Genomic DNA, 15189 nt, shown 5'->3' on the forward strand with positions numbered 1-15189 from the left:
GAAACGAATGAGCAGCTGGTTGAGCATGGTATTGATATGGATATGACCAAGGAGGGGGTGTGGACCAGGAAGGATGAGTAGGGGGACCCCAAGAAGGCATGGAAGTGGCTTGATTAGGGTTGTAATATGTATGGGATGTCCCTTGCACTCTCTATTGGTAAGGTATGGGCCCATGTGGCCTCCTTTGGTTCATGAAATAGAGTGGTTCAATGGCTCTTTCAGCCCCCTGGTATGCAACTTTAAGTCCGGGCAAGGAATGGCACTGATTCGTAGGATGGTCTTCTTCACAGACTGAACACACTTCTATAGAGTTCAATGGACGTTTGTTCCTAGGATGCCTTCTGGTGCACCTAGGACAAAAGATGGCCAAAGCCCTCTCTGCTTCCTCTTGTTTTCTTTTGATATGCAAGGTATCCATTTGCATGGCAAGAGTCCACCTCATCTCGCTCTTGAAATCTTCCAACAGATTTTCAAATTCTTCTCTAAGGGATGAACTAGATGAGGATGTACTTGCCAAGGGTTGACTTCCCCTACCTCTCTTTCTGGCTTCCCTAGAATGGTTTCTAAACACAGTCTTTATGTCATCATAAGGTAGTTGGTAGATGTCTCCCCCAGCCAGCAAATGGAGGGTATCTAGCAGGTCTTCCGGGAACCCTCTGAGCAGGACCAACTTCAGAGATTCGGGGTCAAGTGTGCACTTGGCCCTTTTATAATTTAGCTGAAACCTCTCTTCATAGTCTTATAAGGATTCATCGCTTCCCCTGGTCATTTGGAAGATTTCCTCCTTGGTATCCTTTAACCTACAGTAGTCCCGGTATTTGTTGTTAAAGGCTTGCTGCATCCGAGCCAAGTTGTGATGTTGTTTCCAGGTAACCCCATGAACCAGTGCAATGCTACATCTTTGAGGGTAGAAGGAATCAATTTCAACTTCTACTGATCTTCTGCATAGTCATAGGTTCGACAGATAACAACAAATTCAAACAAGAAGGTGTCAGGATCTTCAGTAGTCAACCCATGGAAGTAAGGTAAGGTTGAAGGACTTACATTTTTCATTTTAGTGTCCCCATTGGTCTCTCTAATGGGAAAGGTACCCTCTACTCTTTCCCCATTTCCTCTAACGTTTCTGTTTTCAGCCATGGTCTCAAGAGGAATGGTTTCTTGCTCTTCTTTTGCTATAGGATCTTCGTATATCTCTGGTGGTTTTCCTATAGGTTCTTCTGGATCACTGCCACTGAAGAAGAGAGAAGGGTGGCTTAGTGATGTGGTGGAGGTGTTGGGTAGGAATTTTCCTGAATTATCTCTATTCCTACGAGGCATGAAAGGAAATCTCTTTTTGGGTGATTTTTGTTTTTTTTTTTTGTACCTGCAAAACTAAAATTGATTGAACATCAAATTGCAACTAATTTGAAACGAACTTGCTGAAATGAAATTGCAGAATTGAAATGAAAGCAAGGAAATGACTAATATACTTTTTTGGAATGGAAATTGTAGAATTGAAATGAAAGCAGGAAATGACTAATCTACTTTTGCTGAAATGGAAATTGCATAATTGAAATGAAAGCAGGAAATGACTAATCTACGTTTGCTGAAATGGAAATTATAGAATTGAAATGAAAGCAAGAAATGGCTAATCTACGTTGCTGAAATGGAAATTGCAGAATTGAAATGAAAGCAGGAAATGGCTTATCTATGTTGCTAAAATGGAAATTTCAGAATTGAAATGAAAGCAGGAAATTCCTAATCTACTTTTGCAGAATTGAAATGAAACAACTACTCTATTTTAGCTGAAATAAACTACTTAGCAGAATGTTGCAGTAGAAAATAGAAGAAAAGTAGTAATCACAAAATACTCTGACGCTTCCCCGACAATGGCACCAAAAAGATGGTGAGCACCAGTATTGCAGCAATAATGTTGCAACTCCCTGGGCTCCCTACTTTACTTTCATCAACCTGGTAGTTCATAACAAACTTGGAAGTGACAGCTGTATGCACAAGTACTAGTTCTTATTACAGGCTGTCACTTGGTCAGCTGGCGCAAGATCACTAGGAGCTCAAGCCAACTTCTATGAGTTCTCAGAAGAAGCTTTTAACTATGATGAAATAATGCTAATGCTATAGAGGCTATTCTATTTGTAGAAAGATAAGGAAAACTAAAATGTAACGCAAACCCTAACAAACCCCAATTTACGTATTAACCCTACTTTTGCAAGAAAAGAGATGGAAACTGATGAAATGAGTGCTATTAACTACTGAAAAGGTAAATTGCATTTATTCAAGAAACTTCTAAAAAGAGATGAGAAGAAAACATCTTTTTGTGCTTTTAAGTGCTTTTATGTGAAATTATTATGCTTGTGATTTATTTGGTTGTGATTGTGCAGAGGTTTGGTGGTGAAGGAAGGTGAAGTTGGTTTTTGCAGAGGGTGAGGAAGGTGTAGAGAGGTCCTAAGAAGTCCCTATTACCCTTCTGAAGACTTCCATAACGATCAGACTTCGAAAAATCACTCACAGGAAATTCTACAGGAGGCTATGGGGGATCTACAGGAGGATCTACAGGAGGAAGCTGAGAGCTATTTTTGGAGTTTTGATGGTGGCAAAATGATAGGAAAGGGGAACTGAAGGCTAGATGAAGGTTTTGAGGTGTCTAGAACTTGTTAAGGAAGATAAAAAATGAACGTGATGGTTGGATTTGTTCAAATGGCAAGAAAGAAGCTTATGGAGAAAAACGTAGAAATTAGGGCAGATTGGCGAAATGTTGCGAATGACTTGGGAAATCTATGAGAAATGAGCTGGTGCTGGCTGTTTTATGGATGTATGGTGAGCTGAAGTGTCCTGCAAGAGATCTACACATCTACTTACAAAAATTGATCAATGAAAGAATTAACTATACCACGAAAACAAAACTTTTTCTAGCTTGACCTAATTTCTGACCTACAAACAGAAATGCTGAACAGTAACCTGTGAACAGAAAAAGCATGCAGAGAGATCTATGGTAAAATAATATGAAATGATCTAAGAAACTGAATCTGAACTAATATATCAATCTTTCCAAATCAAGTTATCACACTAGCAGTTGCATGGAAGAGAAAAAAATTGTGTTTTTGGTGGCAGTAGAAGTGCCTTGACCTCAAATCATAGTCCCAGGAAGGGAGAAAGGAGATCAAGGCTTGCTGTTGGCCTTTTTGAATCTTATTCTATCACTATAGTAACCTAATTGAGCAATCTGAAACAAAAATAGCTATGCAAACCATCAAAAGCAACCTAATCTAACAAAGTAAAATGAATCTATGTAACAGAAATTAACTCATGAACTGAAGCAAAAACATATAAGTACAAAGTAAGAAGTGTTGGGTAACTTGGGTTGGGCCCTAACCTAAGAGCATCAGTCCTCTGAAAGAGATCAGTCTTGGCTCAAAAATTGTTTCATCTTCATTATCAAAAATAGCAGTCACATTACATAAACTATTCTCAAAAAGGAACTTGAAAATGAGCTGAATACAATGCTACACAAAAGTGCGAAAATCTACTAATAATTGGCTAAACTACTGAGGCTCTAAGCCTCCTTACTTATTCAAATGGAGTCCTCCAATAGTCCTCCTAAAATCAAGGAACTCGGCTTCCTAGAACTGGAGATAAACAACAGTCCTTCTTTACTTGCTTGGCTGCCCCTTGGAATCATCAATGTGGACCTTTGCGCTCCGAGTTGCTGATGGAGGATCCGAGGAAAGGTGTCATAAATGACAAAGACACCCCCCTATGAGTCCTCTTCCCTATTTTCCTCAAGTTTTGGTTGCCATTTGCTCATAAATTCCTTGACTTTGTCCAAAATTGACCAAAAAATCTACATAAGGCACACATTAGACTACATGGCAAAATTACTAACCCAATTCACTCTATTAGCATAAATATATTCAAAAAAATGCAATAAACTAATGAGAATGGTGGATTAATTCAAAATAAGAGGTAGAATGAGTCCATATAATTACCCATTTCTAGGGCTCATCAGTAGCCATTGCTTTCAAAAAAAAATTGGAGATGGGATTTTCTTTCTTCAAAGTGAGTTTCATCATATATCCTTATATTTCGAGTAGCTAGCGTGTTGAGGACGCCAAACTTTTGAGTTGAATGACAATGATAATTCATTGCTCAGTGTGATTTCTTTTATGAAAAACCTAGTGAGAAGATGAACCATCTCCTTTCTTAGACATAAGAACATCCAGGATTGGAAGGCTATCATTAACTTTTGTCTCCATTGTGAACTTAATGGAACCAAATTGATTTTTAAGATGTAAAAGGAAGGAATCCAAAAGGTCTCAAGCATGGGACTAATTTATGAAGGTATCATCACAAAAATTTTCCAAATTTTAAGGCGAAGGGAAGCAGAAGCCAATGCTTTAGATTCAAAATATCCCATGAACATGTTAGAAAAAATTGGGGAGAGTGGAGAACCCATGGCTACTCCACATGTTTTTTCACAGAACTCACCTTCAAAATTGAAGAATGTAGAGGTCAAGGAATGACCTACCAACTTCGTAGTATCAAGATCAATGATGTAGTTAATAACTTCCATTGCATCATTAATAGCGATATTAGTGTAGAAAGAGACAATGCCAAAGCTGATGAGAATATCCCCCATATCAAGCTTAATACCCTTAAGCTCATCAACAAAGGAAGTTGAGTCCTTAACGAAAGATTCAATATGACCAACAAGGGGCCTAAGCTTTTGTGCTAAGAACTTAGCAAGAAAATAAGTGGGCCCACCTATTGTGTTAATAATGGGTCTAAGGGAGGGGCCCTCTTATGGATTTTAGGAAGTCCATAAATTCTAGGGGTAATGGGGTTGCTAAAAATAAGCTTCTTCTTAATGGGACTGGGACTGTTACTCGAATTTATAGCAAGAGTAAATTCTCTCGAGATTTTATTAATAGGGTTCTTGCTTAACATTTTGTAGCTACCACTATTAAGGAGGTGATCCATCATCTTATTCTAGTAATGAACTCTTTATAGGATCACCGCAGCCCCACACTTGTCAGCTTTGAGAACAACCACATCAATATCATTGTTTAAGGTTCTTAGAGCTTGAAATTCTTTCTTGGAGATGTTGCTCTTGGGAAGCTTCACTTTTCAAAGAACCATAGTGAAATATTTCCTAATCTATTATTTAATGTTATTGGGTAAGTTCCTAATCCCAAATTTAATGTTGGGCACAATACTTCGAGGTGAAAAAGTGAAATTCAAACCTTTTTCTAAGAGACAAAATGTTGGAGGGTCAAAATTTTTGCATGAGAGATTAATAAAAAATGTATTTCGAGCTGCAGAAATGACACTAGACATGTACTCTGAGAATTCGAGGTTGAAGGATAATTACACAATGAAGAAAAATAGGGATGGAGGAAATGAGACAGGAGGAAGGGGGACCCATGTTAGAAGAAGCAGAAATGGAAAACATCGAAAAAATTATTTGAATATTTTTATAATATCCAACCATGTTGATAAATAGATAAATAAATCTAAACTTCACCTGCAATGTCTTGTTCCATTCAAATGTAGCTCATGAAAAATAAAAGCACCCTTCCCCACACAACTTTAATTTATTTGATATAAAGGCTCATACTCATGAAAACATGTACGACCGCATAATTTTTCCAATATGGTTCATGTCTAAAGGAGAATCTCCTTAAATTCCTCCTCCAAAGAATAAATTTCACTTTGGACCTCCTATCCTCAAGATCTCTATACCATATCTCAAAAGCCAAAACCCAGAGGTTGATCTTCAAGCCAATCTAGCATTCCTCCTAGAAGTGAGTTAAAAGGAAGTCAATGGTCACAAGGATTGGCACACAATTCCATAGTTCTCCAATGTCAACTTTTTGTTCTACTATGTACTATATAATAATTCATTGAAAAATAATTCTTTGAATGAGATACAAAACATTTTTTTTGTTAAATGTGATCACATGATTGTAATATTTTATTATTTGTATTTTTAAATATAAAAATAGATTTTGAAAGTTACATGTATCATTTAAATTTCTTAATTTATGGTTTGATTAATTTTATAATGAGAGGTGATAGGAGGGGAGGGATTATTTTTAGTCCCGAAGGAAAAACAATTTCCAAATAGTCTCCAGGGCTAGGTAGGAAAACCAACAATCAAGCAATAACGTATGGTTATTTATTGGGTTTAAATTTGGCCAATGACATGGGAATTTTGGATCTAATAATACTGGGTGACTATTTGATTAATATTCAACACCTAACGATGGTTCTTTTCCAAAGGAAAATCTCCTTAAATTACTCCTCAAAAGAGTAAATTGTGCTTTGGACCTCTTATCCTAAATATCTCTATACCATATCTCAAACGAAAAACCTAGAGGTTGGTCATCAAGCCAATCTAGCCTTCCTCCTACAAGTGGGTTAAAAGGAAGTCAATGGTCACAAGGATTGGCACACAATTCCATAGTTCCCAAACGTCAACTCTTTGTTCTACCATCTATCATATAATAATTCATTAAAAAATAATTCTTTGAACAAGATACAAAACAATTTATTTTTTAAATGTGATAATTTACATGATTGTAATATTGTATTATTTGTATTTTTAAATATAAAATAGATTTTGAAATTTTCATGTATCATTTAAATTTCTTAATTTATGATTTGATTATTTTTTGTAATGAGAGGTGATAAGAGGGGACAAATTATTTTTAATCCCGAAGGAAAAACAGTTTCCAAATACTCCCCGGGGCCAGCTAGGAAACCAACAATCAAGTAGTAATGTATGGTCATTTATTGGGTTTAACTTTGGCTAATGACATGGGAATTTTGGATCTAATAATCCTAGGTGACTATTCAATTAATATTTAACACCTGACAATGGTTCTTGTCCAAAGGAGAATCTCCTTAAATTCCTCCTCCAAAGAGCAAATTGTGCTTTGTACCTCTTATCCTCAAGATCTCTATACCATATCTCAAAATCCAAAACCCAGAGGCTGATCATCAAGACAATCTAGCCTTCCTCCTAGAAGTGGGTTAAAAGGAAGTCAATGGTCATAGGGATTTGAAAAAAATTGTATAGTTCCCCAATGTCCACTCTTTGTCCCATGCTTTCTTACTCGCACTGCTCCCATGCGAACACTTTTAGGAACATTGTAAACATTAAAATTAATATGTTAAGGGCCATGCTAGCTAGTGTTGTGGCACGTGCTAAGAGTCTGATCCATGCATGGGAGGATACATTAACTACCCATGCTTCTCTTTTTCTTGTACAAATGAACTCGCCTCATTCTTCTCCACCACCTTATACAGTGATGAATACGATGAGTTGGAGCATGAAAAGTTTTAATTTTGATTCAATGGGCACCATGTGGGAGGGTTTCCTCTCCATTGTTAAATTTTAGACTTGGTTTGGGCCACCTCACATCTTAGTTTGGGAAATTTCTCCATAGAGGATCTTGACCTCTCATGTCCATGAGAATTTTGGGTTCTTCTCCTTTGATATCATCATGGAATCTGCAAGCCCATGCACCAAGAGGATTCATAATGAACCCCATGTGATTGATAACACCCTCATGATTCGTGAGATGAGGCCTTAGATCCCCCACCCTTGCAGCTTGGTTAATTCAAGGAACTCATTTTCAAGGACCCTTCCTAAGAAGATCATCAGTAAAGCTAGAGTACGGGATAACTTCTATAGCTTGGATTTTGACTATGTTGGGCATCTTCAAGTTTGTCCTCAGTGCCTATGCTCAGTTTTTTTCTAGCCCATTTTTCCTATTGAAGTGATTTTCTTCACTCTATATTTCCTATGTCATGTTGGGCCACCCTGGAACCACTTCCGACCAATTGTGTTTTTTTGGGCCATATTTTCCTTTTCCCTCTCTGTGAGGTTGAAGGCAACATTTTCTTCTTAATCTCAGACCCCTTCGAAATTCCCCTCCTTACTCTCAACTCCCCATACTTATCCTCCCTTAGCTCAATCCTTGAACTTGTCTTAATCCTATCCTCTAATGTTGCACCCTTGTCCCAATATACCCTTAATCCCATTGTTGTTTCACAATTGTCTTGTGACGTCCTCTGCATATACATATTGTGCACAACCTTTGTTGCCTCCCTGACTCTGATCATTATTGCATAAACCATGTCTACCAGTCACAGTACTACCACTTTTGGAAGTTCTGATTATAATGTGTGCAATAAGCATCTAGAGGCCTTGTAGGTGGAAAATTTGGATTTGAAATGGAAAATTCATCAGCAGGAAAATTTCATCATTCTCACCACTGAAGAAAGTAAGGCTCTAAAAAACAAACTCTCCCATGAGGATGGTGAGCTCGATGCTATTTGAAGACAACTAGATGAATTTAAGCTAATTGGAAATGCCATAGGAAACCAGGACACTACTAGCTCTGCTCCAAACCCTGTCTATATCAACCTGCATCTTGACGTGAACATGTCTGTATAGAAAGTTGTCTACTTTCTTCTCTAATAGGATCTTTCTACAAATTTACAATTTTGTTGTCTCAGTTTTGTTGATTATATGTATCTAGGCCTTAGATCATAGTTTTTCTATTTGAAAGTTTTTTTATCTGATAGTCAACTCATTAGTGAAGAATACTCTAAAATTGATGCAAATTTAATGAAATATCTATGTATTTGATGTGACTAGCCACATATTTAATAGGTGCATATGTCTTACTTGAATGTTTAGTGCAAGTAGGAATGTTAGTTTAGGGCACAAAGATAAGGCAAAAACATGAAGAAGATGTTAGCTCAAGATACAAAGATAAGGAATGGCAAACAATACATGTTGGCTTGAGACACTAGACAAGGGCATGGACGTGAAGGTATCTCAGACCACGTAGAGGAATAGGAGTGTGAGTGAGATAGTTAGTTGTGTGGGAGATGAAAGGGAATGAGATTCAAAGTATTGTGTTGGCCCAAGTAACTAAATTGAAGTAACAAATTAAGAGAGCGCACACACAACATGTATAAGTAAAGGGACATGCAACTTAATTCAAATGGAGGAAGGAACAAGACACATCATGTCAACACTAGTGGAATAGTTTGGTCACATTGATGAAGACACACACACTATAATAAGGGGGTAGATTTGGCATGAGGAAGAGTGGCATGGTTATGCCATGCGCTACCCATGGGGGTAGGGAATTCAAGTCTTAGGAACTTTGGGGATTGTATTACTCACTTAGGCCTAAAAACTCTGAAAGTTCAAGACCTACAAATTATAAAAAAAAATTAAAATAGAAAATTGTGTTGTGAGCCAGTTGAATAGGTGGGTGGCGATTGATATCCACGTAGATCGTTCCTCCCCCCATAGGAATCCATGGTCTTCATTGCGTTGAGTCCCTCCATGATATGGGAAACCTTTGTTGAACTTGGCCCCTGGTGAGTCACTTCACTGAATTGTTTTACAATGAATCTTAGAGGCCCTTTTATCAAAAAGAAGCAATGAGAAACCATAAAAATCCGTAAACCTAATCCTAGGTGATGAAGTACCAAAGGCTTGTGGGCATAATGGGGTAAGTTGGAACATCAACTTCTCGGCGTCATAACTTTGGTATAGGACCTTTGGTTGGTGTCCACAGTATCTCATTGGAAAGGTATATTTGAGAAGTAATTTTTTTGATTACCGATAGTTTTCATAGGTTATTACTAGCACATTTCTCCAAAAAATGTCATTTAGGGCTTCAAAAACGGATCCAAAAGTTTAGGACCTAAAAACTGTAAAAAAAACTATGAAAATAGAAAATTGTGCTATGAACCAGTGGAATAGGTGGGTGGCCATTGATATCCACCCAGAACACATAAACACTTAGGAAATTATTAATAGACCATCTAATGATTCAAAGCAATTATTTTCTTTTAAAATTATGTATTTAAACCTAATATGTTTTTTGGAAGATACGTAATATGTTTTATTTTTCTTAAAATGACACAAAGCCATAATAGGTAAGAGTTTTTTTGTAAGTTAACTCTTCATTATCTCAAAATTTCAAAATACACCATCCTAAGCATCAAAATTTATACTATTATCGATCTTAAACTGCCTCTAGGGAAACCAGATTTGTTAATCGATAATTTAAAAGCAAGTATATCAAAATAAAACATCTACTACTAAAAACTACTAGAACTATCTGATATTGGGCAACATACAGAATCAAAATAACTATATAAAGACATATCATGTGGACAAGAGTCAGAAGAAGTCACTAGAGCAGGATCCTGTGCACTTGTATAGACTGGAGTAGAGGGTTTAACCTCACATTGAAGATGACTTTCTAGGTGAGCTAGATAAGCATGCAAGCTAGCCAAACATGGTGTTGATATTGTTGCACTCGTTTGATGTCATTCAAGTAAGAGATGGTATCATTGCAGTCTTCATGCTTTTCATTCAATACTTCACCCAAAATATTTTTCATTTATTAATGGAGGTTAATGGAGTTTAGGTACTAGATCCTTCTTCCCCTTATGTGACTAGGGTCGGGAACCCAATTGGCTACTTCCTTTAGGACTTCAAAGTTAGAATATCCATGGTGGTCATTAGTAGTGAGAGTTTAAAGTTGATAGATTTCTTCATGAATGTCATGAGGTGTAACATAGTGGAATATAGTTGCATCTTCCTGAGCCTGGGCTTGGGCACGTCGCTAGCCTTGCATCCCTCTACCACTAGCTCCCCTATGACTATGAATATGTTTTCAAGGTATTTTAAACCAATATGAAATAAACCATACAAGATAATTGAACCCCAAAAAACCTGGATTGAGGGTATTGAGACTAAATAGGTCGAGACAAATCAAAGGTTATAAGATACAAGGAATTTGGGACAACCCAAGCCAATACAAATACAAAGGCCAATAAACCAAAGGCATATAATAAAACCTCTAGGAAGTAACACACTCTTGCCAAGAAACCCAAAGCAGTAGATGATAGTGTACCCCCATAAAAATTAAAAGGAAATATCCAGACATGAACCATGAAAACTTAAGAATCGTAACAATCGATAATTTGGGTGGAGAGAGAATCCTATAACCTAATCTTGCCAACCCACTTCATTAGAGACGAGAAGGTTTTAAACATTGTGTAGGGTGGCATCGCTAGTATCTTCCCCTTTCATATCCAATTAAATTTGTAGAGTCTCAATGCGTGAAGTCTCTATGTGCACAAGTTATAGCTTTGGTCATTAATCCAACATCACAAGCGAGCAACTATTCTTTCTAGAATTAGAAGTCGACTTAGTTTGCATGCAATCCCAAGTCACTATCACTACATCACTAGAAGCAAGCAACCCATTCTTAGGAAAAATCCAAAATCATACCATGGCTCTGTAAAATTACCTCCATGGACATGCCTAACACTATCAAGTAACTGATAATATAATCCCACTAGTAGTGGGGAAGGAGTCTAACTACACCATAAAATCTGAAGAGAAAAGTTACGCCTCACAGGACAAAATAAAGGTGAGAGGCTTAACATCATAGTGAGTAAAGAATAAATATATAGCATGAATTGTGCATGGGACGAGCTGGCTAGGCCACCCCCCTCTTAAATGTTGTGGGAGGAGGTAGGGTGGCAGGAACCCCGCCAACCTCAATCACCATGTCACTTATCACCCTGATCGTGGGTATTAATAGGTAATAGTTGAAAGGAGAGTAGAATTTATTTGTTTAAGATATAAAATTCTATAAAATTTTGATCCAAATTTATAAAGTTGAATTTAAATAAATTTTAAATTTTAACATTTTATTAAGATATTTGTCAATATATTTTGATTTTTTTTAATAGAATTATTACCATTTATATTATAAAAACTTGGTTGCATGGCCAGAAACATTTACATTTTTCCGTGTTTTGAATGGCTTCATGTTCCAATACATCCATAACATATTTTTCTTGCCTCTGTAGGCTCTCTTGACTACAATTCTACATTGATATCTGTCATAAATTCTACAAGCCCCCCCCGGAAAAAAAAAAAAAAAGATCAAACTTGTAGTAAATTAATTAAAAATTAAGAATTAAAAAAAAGAACTAGAAGGCCTAGCTTTTATGGTTGAGTCCAAATTCTCTTATGGCATGCGGGAAGTACTTTGTCCTTGTACCACTAGAACTTTAAACTCAGGTATGTGTTGAAATTTTCCAACCTCCAAGTATTCTAGCTTAATTTCAGGCTCGCCAACATGCATTGTACCCATCACATCAACTTTAATCTTTAAAACTAATAACTCTGCCTCCAATATTTCCAACTTCTTGGCTAGCTTTCTATAGACCCATTCACACATCTTTTCCAACAACTAAACCCTCACATGCTTCTCCTTCTCCACCAATTTCAACCTTCCATTGGTGATTTACATTATCCCAACTACTTCCTTTGATAAATTGTCAACAAATTGATGCAATTTCTCCTACTCACTCTCCTCTACTTGCATTTCATGAGCTTTCGACTCTTGCCTTTTCTGGCTCATTTTTACCATCCATAGGAATAACCACTATGAAAATGATTTTGGTAGAGTGCTCCCATAGGTTTTTTCTAAAAATACAAGAGGGGGATGAAATCAACTATGACGACCCATGTTAGAAGAGTTATTATCCATATATTCCCATATCCAGAAACCTGTGAGACGATCCGTAGAATTTATGTCTTAGCTAGAACTGCAAAGCATTGCATTTACAACCAGGGAACAAAATTTAGAGGAACAGATCACCAATGGATTAAATGAACTCACATCACACTTCAACCTTACATTTTGCCCTTTCCATTTATCGAGTCAACATATTCCATAAATCATGAAGTAATAGAAGTTGTACACATGACCCCCATGTGCAATAAATTTCCTACAATAGACACAAAATATGAAGAGCTTGGAGCAACAATTACCATATTTGGTAATTTTTCAAAAAAATAATTTGTCCTTTTCCTGAATATTGTGTTGGACAGTTGTCCTTGTTTGAATGGTTGGTGGCACCTAGTATGTTGGAATTGATGTCAACTAGATTGTCCTTAAGGATAAAGGTAGCATACGTTGGCATTGATGAGCATGCAGTCTAGGGGGAGTCCCATGGTTGCTGCAATTTTCTGTAGAGAATCATCATAGTAGTAGGCTTAGAGGAGAATCCATAAAAATATGATTATGATGGTTGGGGGAGTCCCATGGTTGCTGCCATTGTTTTATAGAGAATCATCATAGTAGTAGGCTTAGTGGAGAAGCCATAAAAAATGATTGTGATGGTTGGGGGGGTCCCATGGTTGCTGCAGTGTCCTATAGAGAATCATTGTAGTAGCAGGTTTAATGGAGAAGCCATAAAAATATGACTAGGATGGTTTGGGAGTTTGTTGGGAGCGGGATCCCCCAAGGGCAGTTTTGGGCTAAAAGCCCATGTTAAGTCAATTTTTGTAATATAATTGTAAAGACTCCACATTTTGTGGTTGCGGAGCACAAAGGTGTTAAGTGTCAAAACGGGTAGTTCACCCTTAGTTTTGTAAAGTAAATTAAGTTGTAAGAGACCTACCCATGGTCCACGACCATGAGATTGTATAAAAAGAGCTAAGCTCTAAGTAGCTTAGGCATCGATTAATAGAATGGAAGATCATGTAATAGAGTGATAGCTCTAAAGAAGAAGTCTAAGTCTTGGGTTGTACTGTAGATAGAGGCTCTGTAGCTGACTGCACAGAGGCCTAGGGTAGACATCCGCAACTGAGTGCGCGATCTCTTGTAGCTGTGTGCCCAGGGTGGACAGAGTCTGTAACAGTTGGGAGATATTAATCAAAGGAGTTATTCTGCAATTTCTATGTCTTGGCTTTGTTGATGGGTTTGGATATCTTATGTATGAATTTCCTTTATTATGCTTATATGATGTGCAAATGAATGCAATTACATTGAATAATTGAACGCAATTGCGAATATCTAATTACGCGGTGATAACTTTAAGTATTTGACGCGATAAGTAAATCACTTAGGATAATTGAGGAATCTGCACGGCACGCTGCCATAGCAGTGCAAAAAAACCTGAGCCATAGGTTAGGGCTGCGCGAAGATCAATCATATAATTTTACGAAGGTATTGAGGACTGGAGTAGAGGATTTGTCTTCTAAGCCCTAGAGCGAAATCACCTACGTGAAGGCAGGGATAGAAGAAATCAAATGACATCACAACCATCTAAGGGTGTGGAAACTTGGTTCCAACATCCCCCCATACTGCTTCAGGTGAGACTTCGGTCCGCGCTCCGCGGGCCAATGCCGAAAGGGCCAGTAGTGTAGGGATTTATTTGGCTAATTAACGTTGAACCTGGGTCAAGCCCCCTCAAGTGAACAAATGGTTCCGTTTCCATGACCGAAATCTGTATAAGAGATGTGTTATGTCGTATCACTAGAGTCCAACTAAGAAGGAGATTGGAGATTGGTTTGATAGAAATATCAACGAATTCGTGGCACAAGAGAATAGAAACCCATGACTGACAAAGGAACAATGGTTGAATAGATACCTGTACATAGATCCACAAGATATTTTTCTACTCCTTCTCGATTGAGCTATATGAGTGGATCACAAAGCTAGCAGATAGCCAAAGAAGGTGGAAAATTGACAGTGCTATTGTGTGGACCCCAAAGCTAGTGTGAAGGTTGGAAGCATCAGAGGATAATATTTCCTGCACTATCAATCATTGGCTTGATCGCGTCACGGGAGGATTTGTGACTGAATTCGCTGTCGACACCTCAGCCAACTACAGTGAGGAGGAGCGACACTTTTTCAAAGGATGGTTAGGTAAGTACGTAAAATCTTTGAATACCTGGATTAAAATGCTATTGTGTGAAAAATGGGTTATGCAACTACCTTGATGTTCAGGACTACGTGAAGTGGAAAAACTTACAGGAACGAAGGAAAAAAGGGTCCTGAGTATAGTTCCTTGATTTCACCTCCGTGAGGTGACGAAGAAGGGATAATGAAGGTTTCTCCACGAAGTTCTATTTAGTTAATAAGACAAGGATTACCGCAAATACCACCTTTACCCACACCACCTCTGACTTCACCACCCTCACCTCCAACTTCACCCATACCACCTCCACCTCCACGGTGGTTCAGTATGGAAAATATAGTGAAGTTGCCTTTGTTCAAAGGCTTAGGAAATAAGGACCCGGACTAATTATGGTTCATTGTGAGGGCTATATGGGAAGGTCAAGGTGTT

Source organism: Pinus tabuliformis, chromosome 3_2 (assembly GCF_031772625.1).
Source record: "Pinus tabuliformis cultivar Carrire ecotype Pingquan chromosome 3_2, CPIR1, whole genome shotgun sequence".
In the NCBI taxonomy this organism is placed as follows: domain Eukaryota; kingdom Viridiplantae; phylum Streptophyta; class Pinopsida; order Pinales; family Pinaceae; genus Pinus; species Pinus tabuliformis.